Here is a 22,273-nt window from a genome sequence, read left to right on the forward strand (position 1 = left end):
ATACCTCAGTTACATTATTCAGGGTCTTAGTGATAACTACTTCTAGCTGTAGCTTCCATATGAAGACATACTTTTCCCCTGAAATCCTTACTATACACGCAACCAAGCTAAAATGTTTAATTTTGTCCACTGCCCGGAACAACTAAACCATAGCTCTGCTTTTGGAGACTTTTAGTTGTGACTAAGATCACACAACTGGCACTGTAACTACTTGTCTGGAGCACCATGTAAATACAGAATAAGCAAAAAATCATTATGAAAATAATTGAATATCAACCATTTAAGGCATGTCATTATATGAATTAGTGATAATTACCTGTCAAAACCCCAAAGCATAATATAATTAACCCACAAATACAACATAAATATAGAGTAATTACAAAATTTCACCCACTATAACAATTGAGTTGTCCTTTAACAGGTGTAATAAAACATGATGAATCAAACTCCGTTGGAAGTAGAGTACAGGAGTTGGTGCGTATGATGCAGAAAGAAAAAGGACAGTATTTGGCTCTAATTCTCAGCAGAATGCCACTGGAAGTCATATCTTTTTCAGCTATAAACCACATATACTAAATTTCTATTTTGCCTTTGTAGTAAATTGGTTATACTGAATACAGAAGACTGTGGTTCATGCTAATAACATCCTATTCAGATAGCCTTTTATTAATGAGAAAAATGCTTATGTGAACATGTCTTGCCCTGGATTGCATTTTGCTGCAGCAGTTAATACTCATAACAATTAAGAGATATTAATATCATGCTAACAAGGAAAGGGTCATGGAAAAAAAAATTACCCAGAATCCCCCCACGATGATCCCCCCAGGTGCCTGTCTCAGTGGTAGAAGACTGATTTTAAGGGTATAATACATTAGACACCTACCATGTGCATTTCAAATGTATTTTTCTCACTAAGAACAATATTAATTTCTGGATTAAACCAGAGTACTTTAATCAGCAGCACAAGCAAAGCCTTGATTTACTCTGACACACAAATGAAGGGGAAGATGATGGGGTAGAAGATGGAGAGTGTCTGTCTCTTGTGCTTTATCAGACATCTGCTTTAGGAAGCTTGTGTAGATACAGGCTTGGGTAGAACTTACTGTGGGATCAAGGGTGAATATAGCAAAGCAAAATGCTTTAAAATTTATCACTTCTATAAAATTAAAAGAGCATACATTCTCTCATACAGGGACTAAAAATATGTGTATTATGTATGTTTTGTACATACAAAACTAGTATGTAATTGTACAACCAGCATGTTATTCCCTAAATATTTACTGAAAGTCCAAGGACCTGAAGACCCTCATTAGTTTGAGATTTTGAATTCTAACCATGAACATCACGACCATGCTGACTCACCTGCCCCTGAGGTGACAAAAGGAAAGGAGCTGACATTGCATGACCCCTGTTCACTCCAGCAAGGGTTGGAACAACACCTATATGGCATTTAAGGCTTCCTCATCCCACATGGGAAGACTTGCCATCTCACTTTCTAGATGCTGTCAGCTTTACAGCTGATACCCAGCCCAGTATTGCTTGCAGTGAGAGATGATGGGCAGCATCAGACAATAATACTAATCCTTTTTGGACAAGCTGCCAGGCTTGACACCCCTCCTGCTTCATTAAATGTGAACATTGCTCACCAGGCAACACTTCTTCTCTGTCTCCAAAGCAAACATATACCAACCGGTGTGAGACATTAATTGGATGGAGAGTTAATTTCTGAACAGGATGGTCCAGAAGACCCTACCAGACTGAGTAAATTTTCCTCAGTCAAAGCTTGTGCAAGGTAAATATCCTTCCTTCACACAGTGGAGTCTCTAGGACATTATACCAATGTAATACAGTAGAACTTGGGATAAGAAAAGGAGCTGCTGTGATTCTGTGTCACTGCTACATGAGTTTATTTCTGGACTTACATGGCACCACTTATGATGAGGAATTTAGAGTTCAGAAATCACCAAAACAAAATAGGTCTGATGGAATGTGAAATCCTGACTGGCCTTCACAGGAGTGCTCTGCCCCTGCTGAAAAAGCTCCCTCAGCTGCTCCTTGTAGGACTTACCCTCCAGATCCTTCATCAGCATCTTTGCCCTTCTCTGGACCACCTCCAGAACCTCCATGTCCCTCCTAAATTGAGATGTCCAGAACTGGACACAGCACTCGAGGCGCGGCCTTACCAGGGCAGAGTACAGGGGGACAATCACTGCCCTGGTCCTGCTGGCCACACTATTGCTGATCCAAACCAGGATGCCATTGGCCTTCTTGGCCACCTGGGGACACTGCTGGCTCGTGTTCAGCTGCTGTCAACCAGCACCTCCAGGTCCTTTTCCAATGGGCCAGTTTCCAAGCACTTTTCCCCCAGCTTATAATGCTGCAAGGGGTTGTTCTGGCCGAAATGCAGGACTGGGCACTTGGTCTTGTCCAACCTTGTACAACTGGCCTTGGTCCATTGATCCAGCCTGTCCAGATTCTGCTGCAGAGCCCTCTGAGCCTGCAGTAGATCAACACTCCCATACAACAGGGAGATAGGTAATATCTCAGCTGCTTTCTTTCACAACACACCTTAAATCTCCTGAAAAATCATTTAATGTGATTCCTTATGTGGCACAATACGCTTGCAGGTGACTAACCTGTATTTTTTACTTTTGGAGAGGGAGGTTGGACTAGATGACTTCTGGAGGCCCAACTTACATAACTCTATGATTAAAACCATTGTCACATATATTGCAAGAAAATATATGAGTGAACCATCATCTCAACTTATTCTAGTTTAAATAGAAAATCCGTGTCTGCCTAGGAAAGTTTCTTTTAGGCAAAAAAAATAAACAATGTTAAATTAATGACAGCAGCAGCAGTACCACACCTCGTCTGGGCAGCAGCTAAAGTAACCGGCTTTTCTTAGGTAAGCTTAAGGTACGTAGGCCTGTTTTCTTTAGCCCAACACCCCTGTTTTGCCACAGCCATTTGCTACCTACTGTGGCATGTGAGCCCATCTGACCAAAGGCTCTAAGACATGGACTAGACCTCTGTGATGCTCCAGCCCCTGCAAGAAGCAAAGTCCCATCATCCTACAGACTGTGGGACACCAGATTGCTCTCATGCTAAGCACTATCTCAGGGGCACAGGCAGCAGAGCAGGCTGCTGAGGTAGTGAATCTTATCCCTCATAAACCACAAAACACAACAGGAGAATAACTCCAGATAAATCCCTGGAGAGATGCACCAACCTGCTGTGCAGCCTGGGCAATCCCAAACTCCAGAAGAGATTGCAGCTACAGGTGGCCAGAGGCTGGCATTGCCCTCCTCCTTGCCCACTCTTTGTGGGATGACTGGGCCACAGGGCCCTTTGCGTCTCTCCCCACAGTGGTGGAGAAGATGCTTCACTTGGGATATGCTGGAGGATGAGAAGCAGCTGAATGCTCTGGAGGCATTGCACCGCCTGTCTATGCAGAGATGCTGGTGACACAGGGACTCCTCAGCTGGGAGAGCTTCTCTCAGGGCACCCGATGATTATAAAAGGGAAGCTGAAACAGCTTGGATGTCTGCAGTTGTTGCAGCAAATTAAATATGATGAAACACAGTAGACAGTTTTATAGGATCTATTAACTGTATTAGACCTTCATATTGGAATAATTTATTGCTGGATTCTACACAGCCCAGATGAAATTCCAAACATCCTCCAAAAGGTTTTGGTCCTTTGCAAGGGCACTGGCATAGAAGATATATCCAGTCAGTTTCAGTAGGAGCTGAAATGTACTCTGGAGGCTGTCCCAACAGTGTTAAAGGAGCAGCTGTAGCCCTTACTCCTAGTTGTCTTTTCTCATGCTGACATTGCTGACACACTTGGTAGGAAATGCCAGTCCAAAAGAGTGTTGAGGTTTTGTGGAGACTGTCCAGCAAGTCTTATTCTTTTCAATGACCATGTGAGAAGTACTCCATGTTTCAAATCGGTCTGATTTACTTCTCACCTAGCAATCTGCTGGAGCAGAACTGGTTGCAGAGAAGAAGACCTCTGGCATACTCATGCTGGTGGAGTCACTGCCTGCTTCATCCAGTGCTGAAGGGTGGTAAATACACCCCAGTGCTGAGTGCCTGCAGGAGGAAAATGAGGCAATTCAGAAGTTATTCGTTGGTGTCTCATTTCAGTGGTTGCAAGCAAGAATGCTTGTGCTGCTCCTCATTCTACTCTGCATTGAGGAAGTGCAGGCACTCACCTTTAATGGATGATTGCTCTTGGATAAGTTTGCTAATGGCTGCAGTTATGTCACTCAGGAAAATCATCTTTGCGATTTCTGAAAGACCCCATTAACACTGCATTAGAATCCTGATGGCTTTCATTCACTGAATTATTTAATTACTTAAATTTTTTAAACATATCAGAATACCTTCTAAATCAAACGTGACCTCCCAGTCTTCTGTGAGAGAGGCTGACCTTGAGCATGCTTCCTGGGCTGTTGTAGCCTTGCTTCTCTCTTCACACATGCTCTCCCTGCAGCACTCAGCTTTATACCTTCAGAAAGTGTTTTTGAGGGAAGCAGCATGCTAAGTGGTTTTCTTTTTTTGTGATTTATCCAAGTGCCTGTTTGCTCCCACATGCTGTGAGTAGATAATAGCAGTTCTCAATCAAAGTTAAAATTACTAACGCTCTTGTCTGTGAAAAATTTAGTGCAGGAAAAAAAAAGGTTAATGATGCTGCTATACTACCAATCTTACTATGGTTTGTCTTATCTTCATCCTTGCATCCTTGTGAGCATTGTTATATTGACTGGCTATTCCAGTCGATCTCTCAGCTGAAACCTAGGAAAGACAATTGTATTTGATATTTTGCTAAGATGGTGAAACTACTGTAGAAAAAGCCATGTAAACAGAAACAAAAAACAATGTTTTTTCAGACACTATGCACATCATGCAGTAAACACAATTCAACAGTGTACTGACAGCACAGTGGTTAGCACAGAAAATTACTCCATCCTCCTCCTAAATATATGTTTATAGCAGTAAATTTTGCCTATGTATTCCCTCATAGCTGGAAGCTGTCAAAATTATTTGGCACAGGATGTTGGAGTAGTTTGAAGAAAAAAAAAGAGCAACAACAGCAGCTACTCTCACTTCAAGTTATTGACACTTAAGTGTCTGTCTGCAGTCCCATCATACACAGGTAACATACTATTAATTCTCTTTTTGTATTGTGTTCACTCTAGGGTCTTTTGTGACAAAAGTAATGACTACTTTTTAGTTGTAGTCTGCTACAACCTTTTGTCAATGTAAAAGGGCAGAGAGATGATCCTTTCACTTATACGTTCTCAGTCTTCTACTGAACACATTTAATTTATGGGAATTGGAAAATGGGACAGCATTAGAATTTCATATATTCATGTACAAAGTCATTTCAGTTGAGATAGATGAACTCTGATGGATTACATAGTGTCAAATTATGTGCTTCAAATTATATAGTGTAGTGATGGAGTGGTTTGACCAAGTCACAATAGGCTCCTTATCTGAAAAGGTCTTATATCAAGCATCTGAAACCACTGTTGGGCACTTAATCAAAACCAGTCTGGTTTGTAGGGGTCATCAACATGCATAGAGCACTGCCTAAATTACTCTGTCTGTATGGTGAGTAACTCAAATGATTGCTTGCTAGGTAGTCTGGGATTAAGTCACCCTTTATCAGAGTGCCTGGTCTCAGAGACACTGAAGCCTCCAGCAGACGGATGAAGTTATCTTTACTTCATCCCCACTGAATACTGCTAGTTCCTTGCGGTGCTTTAGAGAATAATTACCAAATTTCAAACTTTACCCTAAAGATATAACTCTGTCCAAAGATTGTCCTCCCCTGTATCTTGGATGTTTTCAGTGTGCCCTGGTGTACTCTTCCCTGTGATACATGAAAGCTTTGCTGGAGCATGTTGGCTCCAGTTCTCAGATATGCAGATGCATGAGCTCTTTATATTACTCCATACCTTTTTTCACAGGTCTAATACAAAGCTTTTGGCAGATAGTGAAAAGATTTCCATTTTCCCACAAATTTTGGAAGAATCACTCCAAAATTCCTCAATTCCAGTTTTCCCAAGACTCAATGTTTGCTGGAGTCTTGCTTCAATACAAACCTAAATTCAGAACACCTTAAGCACCAACCCAACATGAAATATGACAGTATTTCCAGAGGTACTTGCTGGGCCTGTTGCCATGCTGAAGATGAGACAGGTATTTAGTTCCCAGTGAATGACCCTTGAGGATTCCCTGCATAGAGCCTGCATAGGTGAGGGCTCAGAGGCCAAATATGTAAGGTGCTGCCCCCTAAGCCATGGCTCTTTCCCAGAAACCTTGCAGTTCTGCGTTTGTTGGCTTTACGAGGCAAAAAGGGAGCTAATTTGATGCATGTGATCGGGCACCCCTAAGACACTTCTTGCCTTAATTATATTTACATAGGAATAACAATGAATAGAAGGAAAACTCTGCTCTTATCAGCACAGCTTGACATTCCCAGTGCATTAGCACATTAAATGATCGGATGATAGAGTAAATAAGATATGAATTACTTTTTAAAAGCTTTTACAACAAGGTTTAAGATGCTTCCATCTCAAGGGTGACCTGTAATTGTTAATAATTTGCAAAAACAACCCCATCAATGAAAATGAGGGTTTCAATACAATTATCATAAATGCTTCAACTAATCAAGTTATTCAGCACAACTAGATTTAAACATGCCTTTTCATTTTCATCTAAGGCCCTATGACAACTGGACTGCCCGTATAACATAACAACCAGTAGCAAACATCTCTGTGGGAGCCCTCTGCTTTTGCAGAGACAGCAGAGCTTCCCTGCTGAACACAAACATTTTTCGGAGCCCTTAAAAAGCATCCAGCTTAGTAACCCTTCTGGAGGCCCCATGGGCTGAAGCTGGATGTTGTCCAGCTGTGGCAATCATAGAATCACAGAATAGTTTAGTTGGAAAAGCCCTCTAAAATCATCGATTCCAACCATTAACCCAGCACTGCCAAGTCCACCACTAAACCATGTCTCTAAGTGCCACATCTATATGTCTTTTAAATACCTCCAGTGATGGTGATTCCACCAATTCCCCAGGCAGACCATTACAATGCTTGATAACTCTTTCAGTGAAGAAATTGTTCCCAATATCCAATCTAAACTTCCCCTGGTGCAGCTTGAGGCTTACTCCTCTTGTTCTCTAGCTTAGAGACCGACTCACCACCTGGCTACAATCTTCATTCAGGTAGTTGTAGAGAGTGATAAGGTCTCCTCTGAGCCTCCTTTTCTTGAGGCTAAACACCCCCAGCTCCCTCAGCTCCTCTTCATAAGACCTGTGCTCCAGATCCTTCACCAGTTTCATCATACCCTCTCTACACTTTGTTTCACAACAGTGACTTCATCTCACAACCTCCTGAGGTGTCACTTGAGCAAAGAGCTGGCAATTTGCTCTGGACATCTGAACAGCAAGTCCACATAGGCAGAAATGGGCCACATCAGGGTACAGTGTCTGTGAGCTGCTGCGGCCAGGTGCGCTGGCAGCAAGGCACACCAGTGCCATTGCATTCTGGGTAGGACTTCAACATCTTGATGTGATTTTATGTAGGTTTTATTGCCGGCCTCATTTTATACCCACCAAAGCCAGTGATTTATTTAGTTTAGAACAGCTTTATTCAGAGTTGTTTACCCACAGAGTGTCCCAATATGGAGGTGTGGGAAAGGAGATTACTTACAATTTCTTTAAATTTTTTCTCTGCTTATTTTCAGCAGTCCTCTACTGAAAATAACGTGGAGCTGTGCATAAAGGCTGATTATCAAACCTATCTAGGGGATTGAGTCACACAGCTGTGCATCTAAATCTAAATTGGAGATGGTATTTTTGGATTATAGATGGCAAAATGGGCGAGGGAACAGCAGGGTGAGAAACTAAGTGTGTTTTCTGCATAGGGCCGTGAGGTTTCATCACCAATGCTGGCATGGAGGGACGAAGGATCTCCTTGGCCTGAGAAAACCTAACAGCACAAACTGCATCTAGCTCTGTTAAACTCCCCAAGAAGCATGCACTAGGACAGCAGCACCTCTCTTCAAAATACAGCATATTTTGCATCTGAGGAATTCAGAGTTTGACAACTTAATACCTTTGGAAGAAGCTGCAGATGGCATACTCAGAAGAGTTGCTGTGACCTGCAGGAGCAGGACTTGAGACCCAGAGATGACACAGTTTCCCGATTAAGCTGGAACCAACACAATAGAGCTACGTTTTCTCCCCAAGACCCAGCCTTATAGCTTTGCCAGATTATTTTGACATGTTTTCCACACACTGAGAATTTTAGCTTTACTTGAAATAATACCTTTTAGCTTGGAAACATTGTTGATTGCAGACTCTTTCCAGAAATGAAAAGGGGAAAAAAAAGAAAAAAAAAAGAATTCATTTCCAGACACTTGAGAGTAGAGGAATTGTTCAGGTGCTGAAGTCAAGGCAAAGTATTAGACAATAAGTAGGAGGCTCAAATGTTAAAAATCTCAAGGTAGGAAGACAACGATTTGAACAGGCCTTCTCTCCTCCAATACTACTGGGAAAGGATGATATTACAGTGAACCTCGTTAAAATGGAATATTCCCAACAGAGAATAATTGATGCTAGTACTACTGTCAAACTGAAGATCTGAAAGGGACTAATTACGTTTTCTACTAGGAATAACTTTCCATTTTGTCACTGCTTCCATACCTGAGCAATCCCATTAATCTCAAACATCTGAATCTCAGATCCTCTGCTTAATTTCTGCTGGGAATTGAGGGAAATAGCAAAACCAGCACTGCCAGAGCTACAGTAGCTGAAATTGATGCCCTTAAATCAGAAGAACATGTCAAAACATTCCAGGCAGTCTTTAATAACTCCTTTTAAGGAGCATGCAGATATAAGAGAGTAAGCATACAGAAAACAGGGTGTCTCATGGGGGGTGCTGGTTTGGCCATTCATGGCTGTGACAGGGAGGGAGGGATCCTATCCCCACAGTCCTGTGTGGGGTGTTGGGAACATGCATAGGGCTAAAAATGCGAGCTAAGAGGGAGGATGGCTCTTCTTGTTAGTGGGAAATTTCTCTCCCCTTCTGTCTCACCGTCATTAGCTCTTGACAGGGCAATGAGTTCTTCCTCCAGCTTCCATATGGCTTCTGTAGAGGTTTCTGTTTGGTCTTGACTTCTAGACTAAAGGGAAGCAGTTAACTACTTCCCTTGAGTGTCAGCCTGTTAAGTCTAGGCTGTTAGAGAGAGCATATCAAGAGAAAGCATGACCTATTGTTTCAAGAGAAAGCACTGGCCAGAAATGAAGGGGATTAGCACATCGTCTACACAACTACAGCAGCTTTGAAGTGTTCCAGGGATATTCCCTACCTCAGTGTTTATTCTGTTCCTGAGTGCTTCTTTATGGTGGTGTGCATATTCCCCATATTGCAAAGAACAAGAGAGATGTGGGATGAACAGTTTTTAGACAACATGCTACACTGCAAGAACTTTGTCAGATGATTTAACATTGGCAAAGAGAAGATAAGTTTAATTGCTGAGAGCTAGGATGGGGGATATTGAACCACATTTTATTGGTTTATTATTATTATTATTCCACAATAAAGTGGAAGTTTTGGCAGCCTCTGAAGAGCATGAAGATGCCACTTACGTGATGCTATAAAAATGCAGGAGCCAAGTTCTACTGGAAATGCCATGCTGGAAGGGACCTTAAGAGATTATGTGACCTTGCTCCTCTGTGAAGCAGGATTAGCAAGAGCACCACTCATCTGGGAGTGCAGCCTGTGTCTCCTCTTACCCAGGGCTGCACTTTCAGGACCAGTTCCCTCCCCCTGGGTATGAGTGGTCCTGCTGCTTGCCTGCAAGCAGTGACCAGGCGCAACAGAACTAGGGAAAAATTGAAAAAAAACCCACCTGAGGAATACTGGGGTGATTGAAAGTCTCACCAAAGTCAGAATTCTGTAAAGGCTGAAGAAAATCAGAACTGAGTTCCCTGCATCTATCTGAACATCCTGGAAAGACATTGCTTTGAGAAACCCCAAATGCAGAAGAACCAGTGGGCTGGTCCAACTAAAGTTCACCAGCAGGGCTCCTCCCTTAACCAAACCCAGACCCTTTCCTTTGTGTAGTCCCAGAAGCAGTATATATAACAATAATACTTTCTACTTAATGAAGTAGGTTTTTTTAAAAAAAATAGCTGATGCTAAATATATCTTACTTATGAGGACATTAACAGAGTTTGCAGGTGCAGGAGAACAGAGCTCACACTTGATCCCCATCAGCACCATAAGAAATGGTTTTCTCCTTGGCTAGCTTATGTTCGGAACATGAAATGTCATAAAAATGCAAGGGTTTTTTTGGGTCATAAGAACTATTTATTTTTGCCTGAATGACATTGATTTAGAAAAGAGTTTACAGGTGAAGGTATAGAGATCTCTACGTGATCAGAGGCACTCCAGTTCTTTCCAAAGGTGCTGACTATATCCACGTCCATGTGTGAATTCAGTGCAAAAGATAACGTAACTGGGGATAAATGCTACCACAAAAAGGTTAACACTGGAGGGTAATTGGAAGTAGGTGATGCATCAACATATCTGCCCAAACTGATGATGAAGGATCAAAAATGTCCTGGAAATGGCTTCAAGGAAAATTTATGCCTAAGAAGCAGACGAAATCAGCAGTTCGGGGCACTATTTTGTAGCACATCTGACAGACATGCAATAGAAATTGAATACAAATTTTGAGGGACCAAAGTAATTAGGTAAAGAGACACCATTTTGGAGACCTACTAATAGTCAGTTGTCCAGAGACATTTCTAAAGGCAACATTGACTCTGTAAGAAGCATTGACTAGCTAGATCTCTCTGTGTTGACACTTCAGTGTGGGAATGCAAGGAGCCACCAAGGAATTTTTGTCTATTTAGCTTCATTGTTAGGCACAGCCAGGATGTGACATTTATCAGTGGGCATAGCTTGCTGATGATTTTCTTGCCATCATCTGGCTGACAATCACTGGCCAAGGTCTACTTTCACATGCATTGTATACTTCAAGCTCCTTTCAACCCCATAACACACTTTTTCCTGCCCCCCCCTCAACTCTATCTGCCAAAAAACCTTCTAGCAAAAGTGAAAATTCAGACTGATTGATTTTCAGAATAATTTTCATGATCACGCAGTATTGCTCAGCCTTGTATTACACAGTTTGAACCACTCATGCAGGATTTCATGCCTCATGGAACAGCTTAAAGTATTCTATCTAAAAGGGCCCAAAATTAGATCAGTGTTGGTACTGCTGAACTAGATAATGAAATTGTTTAAAGGCTGTTACGCTAAAAGTTCCATTAAGATATATGTTGTTGAATCAACAATGTAAAAACATTATGCTTAAAATACTAAAAATAAAATTACTACCATGCTTTGCCTGCTGAAGACAACACTTTAAAAATATTATTTTATAAGCCAGTTTCAGAAAGAAAACATATTTTTCTGAAAATAGACCATGGTATCAACAGTATCATGAATTAAATACACAGAGAAGAGAGGTATTACATGCACCCAAAATATAATTTCTGAAAGAAATATATTTTTTTTCTCTCTTTCTGAATAATGCCCATTGTGTGCCTGGTTAGAAAACAATAGCTTGGTTATTGTCAGAGACTGAAATGGTTAATGATTTATGCATTCCAGGAGTTTGCAGGCTTTTGACTTTTACCTTACATCTCTGATGGGCAGTTGGGCCCATCCCCCCCCACCAATCTTGAAAGGCGGGAACCAGGCCAGACTCAGAAGCTCTGTGCAGGTCCAGAGAGAGGTTGGAGGCTCGAGACATGGCCTGTGACACTGACCATGGGTAACTTCTTGGAGTGTGGGGGCTTCCCTCCTTCACCCCCAGCAGATCAAGGCCACCACTTCAGTTGACGGACATGGAAGCGGCAACTGCCAGGTGTCATCGCTGGACCCCGTGGGCGGTGACTATATGCATTTCTCCCCTTCATATTTTCTTTCCCTTACTCTCCCTTATCCTTACCCTGTCTTTCCTTTCTCTCCCTTATGTATTTTCCCCCCCCAAAGGTTATCTTTATGTTGCATCGTTATATGACAACACCCAAAACGCTGGCTTACCTGATGATGCAAAATTGTTAAAATAAATTTTGGCAATATATGTTTTCAGACACCGATTATTTAGTGTCGTTTCGCTTTAATCCACCCCAAGGGAAGTATTGATAAAAACCTGAGTTATCCCCCTCCCCTTTTCCTGGGGCGGGTCGTAACAGTTATGAAATAATGGAAATTTTATCCATGAAAATGTCGCCCTTACATTAAAATCATCACACAGTTCAGAGCATGCTGTCTGCAAGCTTCTTGGCTATAAATCTATCAGTAAATAAGGACTATTTTACTGTGGCTCTTAACATTAGGTGAATGTCTTATTCAATGGTTGCACTAGAATGTGCTATACATGAAAAAGAGAAGATCAAATTAAGGTGCACTGTAACACTTAAACCACAAAATGAGATAAATGCTAGCCTCTTCATTTTTAACCTACTTTTACATTTTACGTTCTAAGTTCTAGCTCCACAGTCTGTATGGTAACAGCCCTACTGCTTGCTCCTGGCTGTGTGCTCCCAGAGGTCCCAGAGGTCCCAGGACACAACTGCACAGCAGGGAGAGCCCCATGAGCTCCCCATACCTGTACTGGGGTGGTCAGTGACACAGGAGCTGGTCATACCTGGAACTCTCATAAAGCATGGGAGATGGATGCAACTCAACATCATTCACTTTTGGGAAACTGCTTTAGTTAAGGGTGCAAACTCTCAGATTTCTCTCCATCATTTGTCCCTGGTTGCTCTGGAACCACTCTTTCAATCCCTGGATTTTTCCAATGCTCCTCTCATGCCCAGGCAGAAGCGCTTGCAAGGGACAGCCAGGGTGAATATAGACATAGGGAGCAATGAGATACTTGTTCCATGGTCTCAAGTCTCACAGAGTGGGATTGAGTGTGGCCAGAAGACAGTGATGAATGCCAGCCCACCTTGTCCATGAGGGAAAGCTACAGGATCATTTTAAGTGTGACACAGCCTGGATCTCATATACAGTGTATGCAAAAATTTCACATTGGGAAGTGTTTGCCTGGGAAAGAGCCTGCACTTAGCTCCATTCACATCTGCTGAATCCCCCAAATTATAAAGGAGCCAGGATAATAGCAGTTTACCTTAGAAAACTCCCTCAGCAACAAAGAGTAAAGAAAACGGGCTTAAGAAAAGCTAAATGTTTCAATATGGTGTGAAAGACACTTAAGTAATATTTCCTCCCCTATCTGGTTTATATATTAATAACTCATTTACACTCTCAGCAGTTCCCAAACCTCTACTGGCTCCAGTTGGCATCTACAGTGCCTAAAGGATGTGGACAAAATCCCAAAGCACATGCAGTGAATTTGTATAGATATCAGGGACTCAAGAAAATTGACAGGATTTTTTCTTCCAATATACTGCTGTAATTTGGCCAAGTCCTCACTTCTCCCCTGGGCCTGGTGTCTGGACCTGCCCACAATCTAGATTTAAACTTTCCTGGTAATGCAAAATGATACCTTAATATGAACATCAAGCTCAGCTTCCGCCCTGATCTTGGATGTCCCTAGGGCTTGCTAAGGATGTTCTCACTTGTTCTTCTGGCTGCCTTTCAGCAGCATTGGGCAGGGTTCTCTGCTAGCACTTATTAACAGGAACAGTTAACAGAAACAGCACGATTATAAGTTTCCAAACATCCATGACGTGCTTTTTGACAGCAAGTGAAAAAATTGCAAATATCTCCACCAGCGAATCCCAGTATATTTATCACCCACCTACATATCAAACTTGCCTCAAAACAAGCTGTGCCTAAATCTCTTGTGGCTCTAGTTTTCTTTATGATGTGTTTTTTCTTCTGTGTTTGAAAATAGTTCTTCTATTATCAAATACTTGGGAAGATAAGCAATCTTTACTTTTGTATGACATGCATTTACTTTTAGCAGCTTAGTATATATGTTAAATCATAACTCAGAGCCTAAAACCAACAGTGATAGAAAACTGGTATTTTGGCACTAAATACTGTAGCCTTTTCAAACAGACAATTGGACTACACTAAGTCATTAAAAAATGTCAATTGTCATTTAATATGAGAAGGTTTCAGAGCAAATTTGGCATCATTGCTGTTAATGGAAGATTTCTCCCTCTTTCACAGACACTTCTGCATCTACCAGAAAGAAGAGAAAGTCTGTGTCTGCCTCAAACTCTATGGGACAGAGATCGTCACAATTAACAGGTTAAATGCAGGACTAGTTTCACTTCTTTAATCATGATAAGAAAAATTCTATGTAGAAATTTCCTTACTTTCTTTTTATGGACTTCTCCACAAGTAGGAGCAACTAGAACTGTAGTCCCTGCCCCTAAAAATTGGACACAGCATTTTGGACCCCACCAAGGCTCAGCCAGGAAGCACAGTCCCATCACAGGAGGTCTTCTGACACCGACCTTCAAGCACAAACTGTAATGATTTTGGATAACTACTATTTCTAGTACTAGATTAAGAATTTACTACTATTTCTTACTCTCTTTTCTTTGGTTGATGAAAATCTTTCCATTTTCTCCTAGAGAGAGTTTTGTAGACTGTTGGGCTGTAACTATGTCTACATGGATACAAAAGAGGGGGATTTCTTTTGTATCCATGCATTACCTGACACAATTTGAAAATATCTGAAGAAGGAGACCACAGGCTTCCTAACAGCAAAAGGCTCAAATAGTTAATGAGACCTCCTCTTGGCCTTCCCTATATGTCTGATGGGTTAGCTGTTTTGAGGACCCATGGGAAGAATTCAAATATGGACAAGATAATCACTGTTTTTCAGAGGAACATTGTGTGTTTTAATATCCCTGAAAGCTCTCCTAAGACTCAGCAAGAAGCTGCTGTGTGAAAGGCAGCCCAGAGAAAGGCTAATACACATACAGGAGGAAAGTGCAATTTTAACCCAGGTGAGTGCTCTATTCATACAAGCTCCTAATGCATAATTTGTCCAACTATTCAGGAATTTCAGATATTTGTTTCAGTTCAGTAAACAAAACCAGTGACAATCTGGGCTCTTAATTCAAGAAGATAATGCCCAGCACAATTTCATTTTTAGCTGTCTCCTACACTGTGCAGTTCACACTCACACCGCGCAAAGTTTTTATCAAATATTTACAGCTCTGTGAGACCACTTGACTAGTTTATGCTAGTTTGTGAAATATAACAGCTCATCAGAAAGACAAAGGTGGATACTTGACTGTCACAACTCAGGGAAACACAAATTGTACAGAAAACCACCTGAGCAGCGACAGCTACCACAGCAAGCAGTATCAAGCAGAGAGCTGGGTGCATGCGTGTACCCAGCTGGACCACTTCACTTTGGTCAGAGCAGGCACATGCTGTTCCAACCCTGAGAAGTCTGGCAGAATCAGTTGGAAAATATCTAGTAAAGAAAATGTATGTGTGCCCGCTTGCGTAACCCACTTCAGACCTCACTCAGTTTGAAAATTGGGCGATAACTACTGAACTAATCTATTTCAGCAGTTTAAGAATGACTTTGTTTTGTTATTTCGGTCCTTTAATGAATTGTCATTGTAAATGGATCAAAATTAAGTTATTGGCTGTATAAACCTGTGAATTATGCCTGTGTATTACAATCGCCCACTCCCATGACAGGATCTTGCTGGGCAGCCAACTTCAGTTTTGCACTTTTGGATTTTTTGGGATGTGAAGTTAGGACACAGCACAGATACAGTTTTGCTAAGCTCCAGGTATTTTCCCTCATGCAGAACTTCTCATACATGAGAAATGCTACTAATGAAAAACCTTACTGCAAGAATGTGGTGTTGATGGGAAGCTGTCCATTTTAAAATTAAGATATTAATTTGACTGGTAGTCATTGTGTGTTTGCAAGTCAGAAAGACACAGTTACAGCCCAACAGTCTACAAAACTCTCTCTAGGAGAAAACTGAAAGATTTTCATTAACCAAACACTTGAAGCAAGGCAGAGAACATTTAATTCTGTGAAACACAGAATAGTGGAATTATCCCAGCAATTTATATGTGAGCTCTGAGTCAGTGCTTTCAGGCAGGGAATAATTCCACATATGCATCCCAGATGAAACGGGACCATAAATCTCTTTCTGAATGGTACTTTTCAGCTTATATGCTTGGCTTCAAATTCATCTCCTACAGGAAAGACACTCAGAGACAGAAGCAGCTCCAGGCCCAACCCATGGAACACAGTTCAAGAGAGCATTTTGCTATGATGACATGCTGTCACAGCACAGGTAGCTGCAAAAACACCTGGAGGCATGAAGAAGGTGTCTGGAGGGACACGAGACAGCCAACGGCTCAGGTAGCCCACAATGGGACTGGGCTGTCCAACTTGGAGAGATGGATATGTGTCTGACCCCTTCTCTGAAAGCTCTGCCAAAGAGATGCCACTACATCTGAAATGCAGGTTCATGAAAGGGATCCATCCTGGCCTTCCATGACTTCTAGCTCTTAAATAGGCATAATTGGTAAATCAACTGCAGCATAATTAGAAGCTATCAGCATGATATTCCCCCAGGATATCCAAACTTGGAAAGTCTTTCAGGAAAAGACGGATAATTCTGCAAGGGTGGTGCTGGAGGTCTTGGTGCAGCCTGTTCCCTGCCAACCTGAAGCTGTGGCGTTTGGCCAGAAGTGTGAAAGAGGAGGGTTTCCAGTGGTAGCAACCAAGTGGCAATGCTGGGGGCTAGCAATGTGCTGCCCTAGCTTTTAAATCGTATTTGGTGAGCTGCTGATATTGTACCACCACGCCTTTTTGAGAGTACTGCAGAGATTGAATAACCTTTTTCATTTTTAGGATCCCAGACAGACCCCTGAGAGGACATGGGTAACCCTCAGAAGCAATTTTACTATGAGCTTCTGCAACAGACAAATACTTGATTTGCCTGCTTCCAGTGGAGATGTCCTTTTGTGTCTTCCCACAAGAGTGAGGCTGAGCAGGGAAAGGCTGCACTCCATGTCCCACAAGCTCTTTGGTAAGGGAAGTAGCCAGCCCTTATGGGTAATGAAGAAGGAAACTGGCAGTGCAGAGTGGAATGCAGAGCAGAGGCAGGAGTGGAAATGTCCCCTGGCCACAGCAGTGGGATGAGGAGGTGCTTTCCCTGCAGGTCCAGGGAGAGCAGGCAGACTCTATAGCCCAAGAAGCTGCCACCTGACTGAAATGATCCAGCCAGCAAAGGCAACAGAAGGGAAACTGACATCCAGGAAGCCTCGGTCAGCAGCCACAGCCTCGGCAACTGCCATGTGTAAGACTGAGCCTTGTCTTTAAAAGGGTGGTCTTCGTTTCAGCATTTTGCTTTCTTGTTTCTGGATGTGAAGAAACAGTAAGCAAAAGGGTTGTTCCATGTGAGCAGAAGAGTTAGATGTTGTGGCTGATCAATGTGCTTCCTGGAATTCTACATAATTTAAAGGCCCAAACACTTATGTCCAAGATGACTTTGCTGTCTGTGGGACCAAAGAAAGATATATCCCTTTGTAGTAGGAGCTCCTTGTTACAAAAGCACCCTTGCCAAGTCCTACTCAAGCCCAGGATATCTGAGGACACCCTGTGACTCTTTCAGGGTATCTCCTTGCCTGGATGGGAGTACAGCTGCTGCTATGAATGTGACTGAGCCTTTAGAAACTTTTCCCATGGGAAGTTTCTCAGCAGTCCGGCACACTGGTTGCTATAGGGCTTGAGCCCATGCTGGCTTCACAGGGAGAAGATAATGCCCTTCCTCTTTTATAGATCTGGGGGCTATGAGCATGTCCTGCTTCAGTCCACTCTTCAGGTTAAAGAGCCTGATGAATCTCCCTCAGACCATGTTTTTAAGCCCTTCCTTGCACCCTCACCAGGTAGCCGACAGCTGTGTCCTCAGCTGGCAGAGTCCTCCAGCCGAGATTTCACCGATGCTGACCCGAAGGACCAAATCCCACCACATGTTTTGTAGGGTGCAATCCTCCTTGTGCAGCCCTGTGAGATGTCAGGCTTTCTCTCAGCACTGCTTTTTATTTCTGCAGAACTTCTACCAGGCAAGCTGCTTCCCATACTACATTTTGCAGCAGATTATTCCCAGGTCAGCATGATGCTTCCCACCTCAGTTACATTCAAATTCTGACCTTACCTGCACCTGCAGAACTTCCTGCAGAGACTTCCACAGACCCCACATTTGTTGCTGCCAGGATTGTCAAGAGCATCAAATTATCTATGTAGAAAGGTTCAGAAGGGCTAATCCACCATCTGTTTGCAGAAGTAAAACCTTGGGCAGGTAGTTAATTTTACACAGGTCAAACCCTGTTGAATTTGAGGGCTGCTCATAAGCAGCTGTATTTACATACATGATCTTGTGGAGAAATAGGTGCTGGCGTTTTTAATACACTAGTTACTTTATTAAGGAGAATCGGACATATTTTTTTAGTCAAGTTGTGTCAGGGATTAGTTTGACAGACTTAATGTAATTAGATGGAGATGAATTTGGCCTGGTGATCTTTTTCTTATTGTGTCCTCCCACTGTTTGACCAATGACTCTCCAAATAGCTTTGAACTGATTTAAGACTTTTCTCGCTGTTTACTTTGAGGTTTTTTTCTTCCTTTTTACTATACATGACTATTCCCTTTGTGTCCTGGAAGAGATCCTCATGTCTTAAATATGTCATTCTTACAGGAAGGTTATGATAAATCCAAACCCCTCAGTCAGAAGAGGGGCCGCTGCCAGGTTCCCCTTCTACTCACTAACGTGACTGCCAGCAAGGGACACCTGGATTTCAGCAGGCATACCAGGATCAGGGATACACGAGTTTTAAAGCCAACATCCACTGGCTTTAGGTGGCCACTCGGTGAAGCTGGTGGGTTTTACAGTAAAACAAAAAAACCCAAAAAACAACAACAAAGCTCAAGGCACATCATCAAAAGCAACAGGCTAACACTCAGAACTGTGAAACCAACACTGCTTCTGTCAGTACACTCCTCAAGTTGTTAAATAACAATACAAGCAAAAGTGCATCTTAACTTTATTGGAGCTTGTAAGGCAGGCATATTTATCTGCGTCCTGAAAAGAATGGGAAGATACCCAAGGATACAGATGATTTCAGCATGTACAGGACTTCGTCAGCAGAGAAAAAACAGGTAACAATTAAGTACCATTTTCTAATTTCATAGGAATCAAAGAGTACCTTGCAGAAGAACCAAGCTACTTAGAAATAAATGCTAGTCCTTGGACATCTTAATTATATAATGTTCTCTTTTTTCATGCTGGAAAGTGCTCTGGTTCCTGACAACTATCTATCTATCTGATGCCTGACAATAATCTGGTTTTGGTGGTTGTAAATGAATTGCAGATCATAGTCTTACCAAATAAAAGCTTCTCTATGTGCTTGCACTTTTAAAATTGGGTAGAGCATACGAAAGCTACCCTCCCAAGTCCTGGAGTTTGAGAGATGACTGAAATGCAAATGTAGGCTGAACCCAGCCCACGATCACAGAGGGCTACTGGCTCTTATGAGTTTGTAATCTGCTTTTCAAGACAGTCAAGAACTGCTCACCTCATATTTACAGACCTCCTAAAAAAACTACAGGAAAAATCCACAGCACTAGTGATTACCTAGTTCTGTGCAGAGAGACTGATGATGCTGTTCAGTCCACGTTTTCCCTGATTTGGTTTGCCTTGAACTTTTGAACGACTGCGATTCATGTGACTGAATGCTTCAATGAGCAGTACTTAAGCCCTGGTTTTGGGAAACACAGAAGCAAGTTTGCCTTCAGCCTTGCCTTCAGCAGCTGAGTAATTCCACCGAAGCTCATGACACCTAAGCCCCCACTTGAATTCAACAAGCATTTTACTGTATGGATGCCATACTTACATGTTTCTCTATGGCAAAGGAGTGCTATTTCTATATCATCGGAGTTACAGATTGGTGTGTTTTTTTTCTGGTTTTGTTTGTTTGTTTGCTTTGTTTTTAAACTTAGAGGCCCAGTACACCCCGATTACACGCCAATTCCTTTCTTTTGAAGCTGAACATTTCAGATTTTTTCAGTAAAAATCCCAGCCACCAGGAAATAAACACAGATTAAATTTCTTATGCTTTTAATAGCCCATTATTTAGAGTCAGCATGGACTCAAATAATGGACTTTAAGTGTAAGGTTGGTTACAAACAAAATGAACTAGCCCTGTTTTCTGCCCCCTATCTCTCTACACATCTATATTGAAGGAGACCCCAAACTGTGACCAAAGGGAGGTGTCTATTCCACCTGATGCTCCTTTTGGGTCACAAAGACTAACAGGTAGATCGACAGTCCAACAGCTGTATTTCATACCCCTGGAGGTCCAGTCCTGAAGCGAGAAGTACAGTCTACCTCGTACAGTACTGAGAATAACTATTTTCACATCCTGTGCATCATTCCACCACTCAGCCCCCACCCAGGCATGGGAAAGCAAAGGGCAGAGCACTGCCCTTTCTACCTACTGAGAGAAAGGGCCAGGTGATTCAAAGACGACCTCACAGCAACACGAATAGCGACTGGGGATACCTAGACAAGCCTGGAGAGCACGCTGCTTACCAGGACAACGGGAACGCTGGGCGCCGAGGGGAAGCCGCGCTGGGCGGGATACCCCCGCTACTCACCCGCGCTCCATGCTTCCCACGGACACTGGAGCCGCGCAGCCCTCAAGGACACCTTCGGGAGCCGTCTCAAGTTCACGAAGGAAAACTTAGGAGTGACTACAGGGCGGCAGCCTGCTGCCTCCCCGCCGCTGTGCTAGCGAGGTTTCCCCTTACAGCCCGTCTCCTCGGGGCAGCAGCGGGGGATGCCAGATGAGGCACCCTGTACATTTCTGCAGCTCCCTGCGACCCCTGCACTGTCCCGTCCCTCCTCCCGCAGCAGCCCAGACTCAGGCACTCACCTGGGCTCAGGCGGTAGCGGCTCCTGCTGCCCCTGGGCGGGGGTCGCCACCCCGGGGAGGGGGTGCGTGGGGCGATACGAGCTCCGTCGCCTCCCCGCAGCGCGGCAGCCACCAAGTGCTGCGCTGCCTCTCGGCACTGGGATTTATCGGCGGCGGCGGGGTGGGGGGGAAACGCCGTGCGGACCCTCTTCGGGGCGCGCCGTGACTGCGGGCAGCGCCCGCTGCCTTCCCGCCCCCCTGGGCGGGGGGGGCCGGCGGGGCCGGGCCAAGGCGAGGATGAGGATGCGGCAGCTCCGCTCCCCTCAGCTCCGCTTCGCGCCGGCGGGGACACGGCACCGGCACCGCCCCCGCCCGGCCGCGCCCGCCAGGGGGCACCGCCGCCCGCCCACAGCCGGCTCGGGCACCGCCGGGTGAGCCGCGGGGACACCCGGCCAGGCCCGGCCGCGGCCCTAAGCCGCCGCCTCTCCCCGCTCCCCGGCGTGGCTCCCGCCGCTGCTCAGGCACGACTGTCGCCGCTGTCCGTGCCAGCGATGCGCGGGGGCTGGGCCCCTGTCGGGGGCGCTGTCGCTGCCCTGTCGGGGCGTGGGTCGGCAGGCGGCTGCCACCCTGCCTGGAGCCCGGCTGCGGGGCTGGGTCACCCCGCTCCCGGCTGGAGCTCAGCCCGCGCTGGTGCGGGCAGCAGCGCGGAGAGTAGGTGTGTCGGCGGGCAGAGCGCTTCCGAGGGCTGGTACCTGCTGCGGTGACTGTCTGGGAACCTGGAGCCTGCTTGGGGCTTGCTCGCTCCTCGCAGCCCGTCCGTCAGCACCCTGTGCTGACCGGTGCCGGAGACGCGCTCCCGGAGCAGGCGGGGCTGTGGTGTGAGCCATGTGCGTTTGCGAGCGTGTTTTGTGATTATAACATTGCATCCACGCTATCTGAGCGCATCGGAGTGAAGTTGCTCAGTTCTGCATTGTATAGCCTGTACAGAGTGACAGATACCCTGTGGAAGTACACTAGAGAGAATTTAGAGGCCATTAATGATTCAAAATGAAGTAGCTGTTCCCTCTGAGAATGACATAATTTCTACCAGCAGTGTTTACATTGCCAAATGCAACTTTGATGCTATTTTTTCTGCCAAAACAGGTAGGATGGAAGCTTCCCCACACATCAAACAATTGGTGTAAAAATGCCACAGGACAGTCTTAAAAGGTTTCTGCTTTTCTAAGGAAGGATGGATGCATGGGATACAAGGAAAACAATAAGTGAAGAACAGAAGTAAAAGAACCTCCACTTTGTCTA

General features: G+C 44.0%; 1 protein-coding gene across 5 annotated transcripts in view; it reads right to left on the reverse strand.

The window, feature by feature from the left end:
- Nucleotides 1-21,226, reverse strand: part of HTR1E (5-hydroxytryptamine receptor 1E) — a 35,384-nt gene extending 14,158 nt beyond the window's left edge. The window contains exons 1-4 of one of the 5 annotated variants that reach the window (XM_027695824.1): nucleotides 20,996-21,226; nucleotides 4,391-4,515; nucleotides 4,220-4,297; nucleotides 3,233-4,097 (exon numbers count right to left, since the gene is read on the reverse strand). The gene's annotated coding sequence lies outside the window, so the exon portion shown is untranslated. Of the gene's footprint in view, nucleotides 1-3,232; nucleotides 4,098-4,219; nucleotides 4,298-4,390; nucleotides 4,657-20,652; nucleotides 20,718-20,995 lie in introns of those variants that run through there. The other 4 variants (XM_027695842.1, XM_027695815.1, XM_027695834.1 and 1 more) reach the window with 4 other exon arrangements.
- Nucleotides 21,227-22,273: the final 1,047 nt, after the last annotated feature.

Source organism: Neopelma chrysocephalum, unplaced genomic scaffold, assembly GCF_003984885.1.
Source record: "Neopelma chrysocephalum unplaced genomic scaffold, ASM398488v2 Primary Assembly neopelma1_23b, whole genome shotgun sequence".
Lineage (NCBI taxonomy): Eukaryota > Metazoa > Chordata > Aves > Passeriformes > Pipridae > Neopelma > Neopelma chrysocephalum.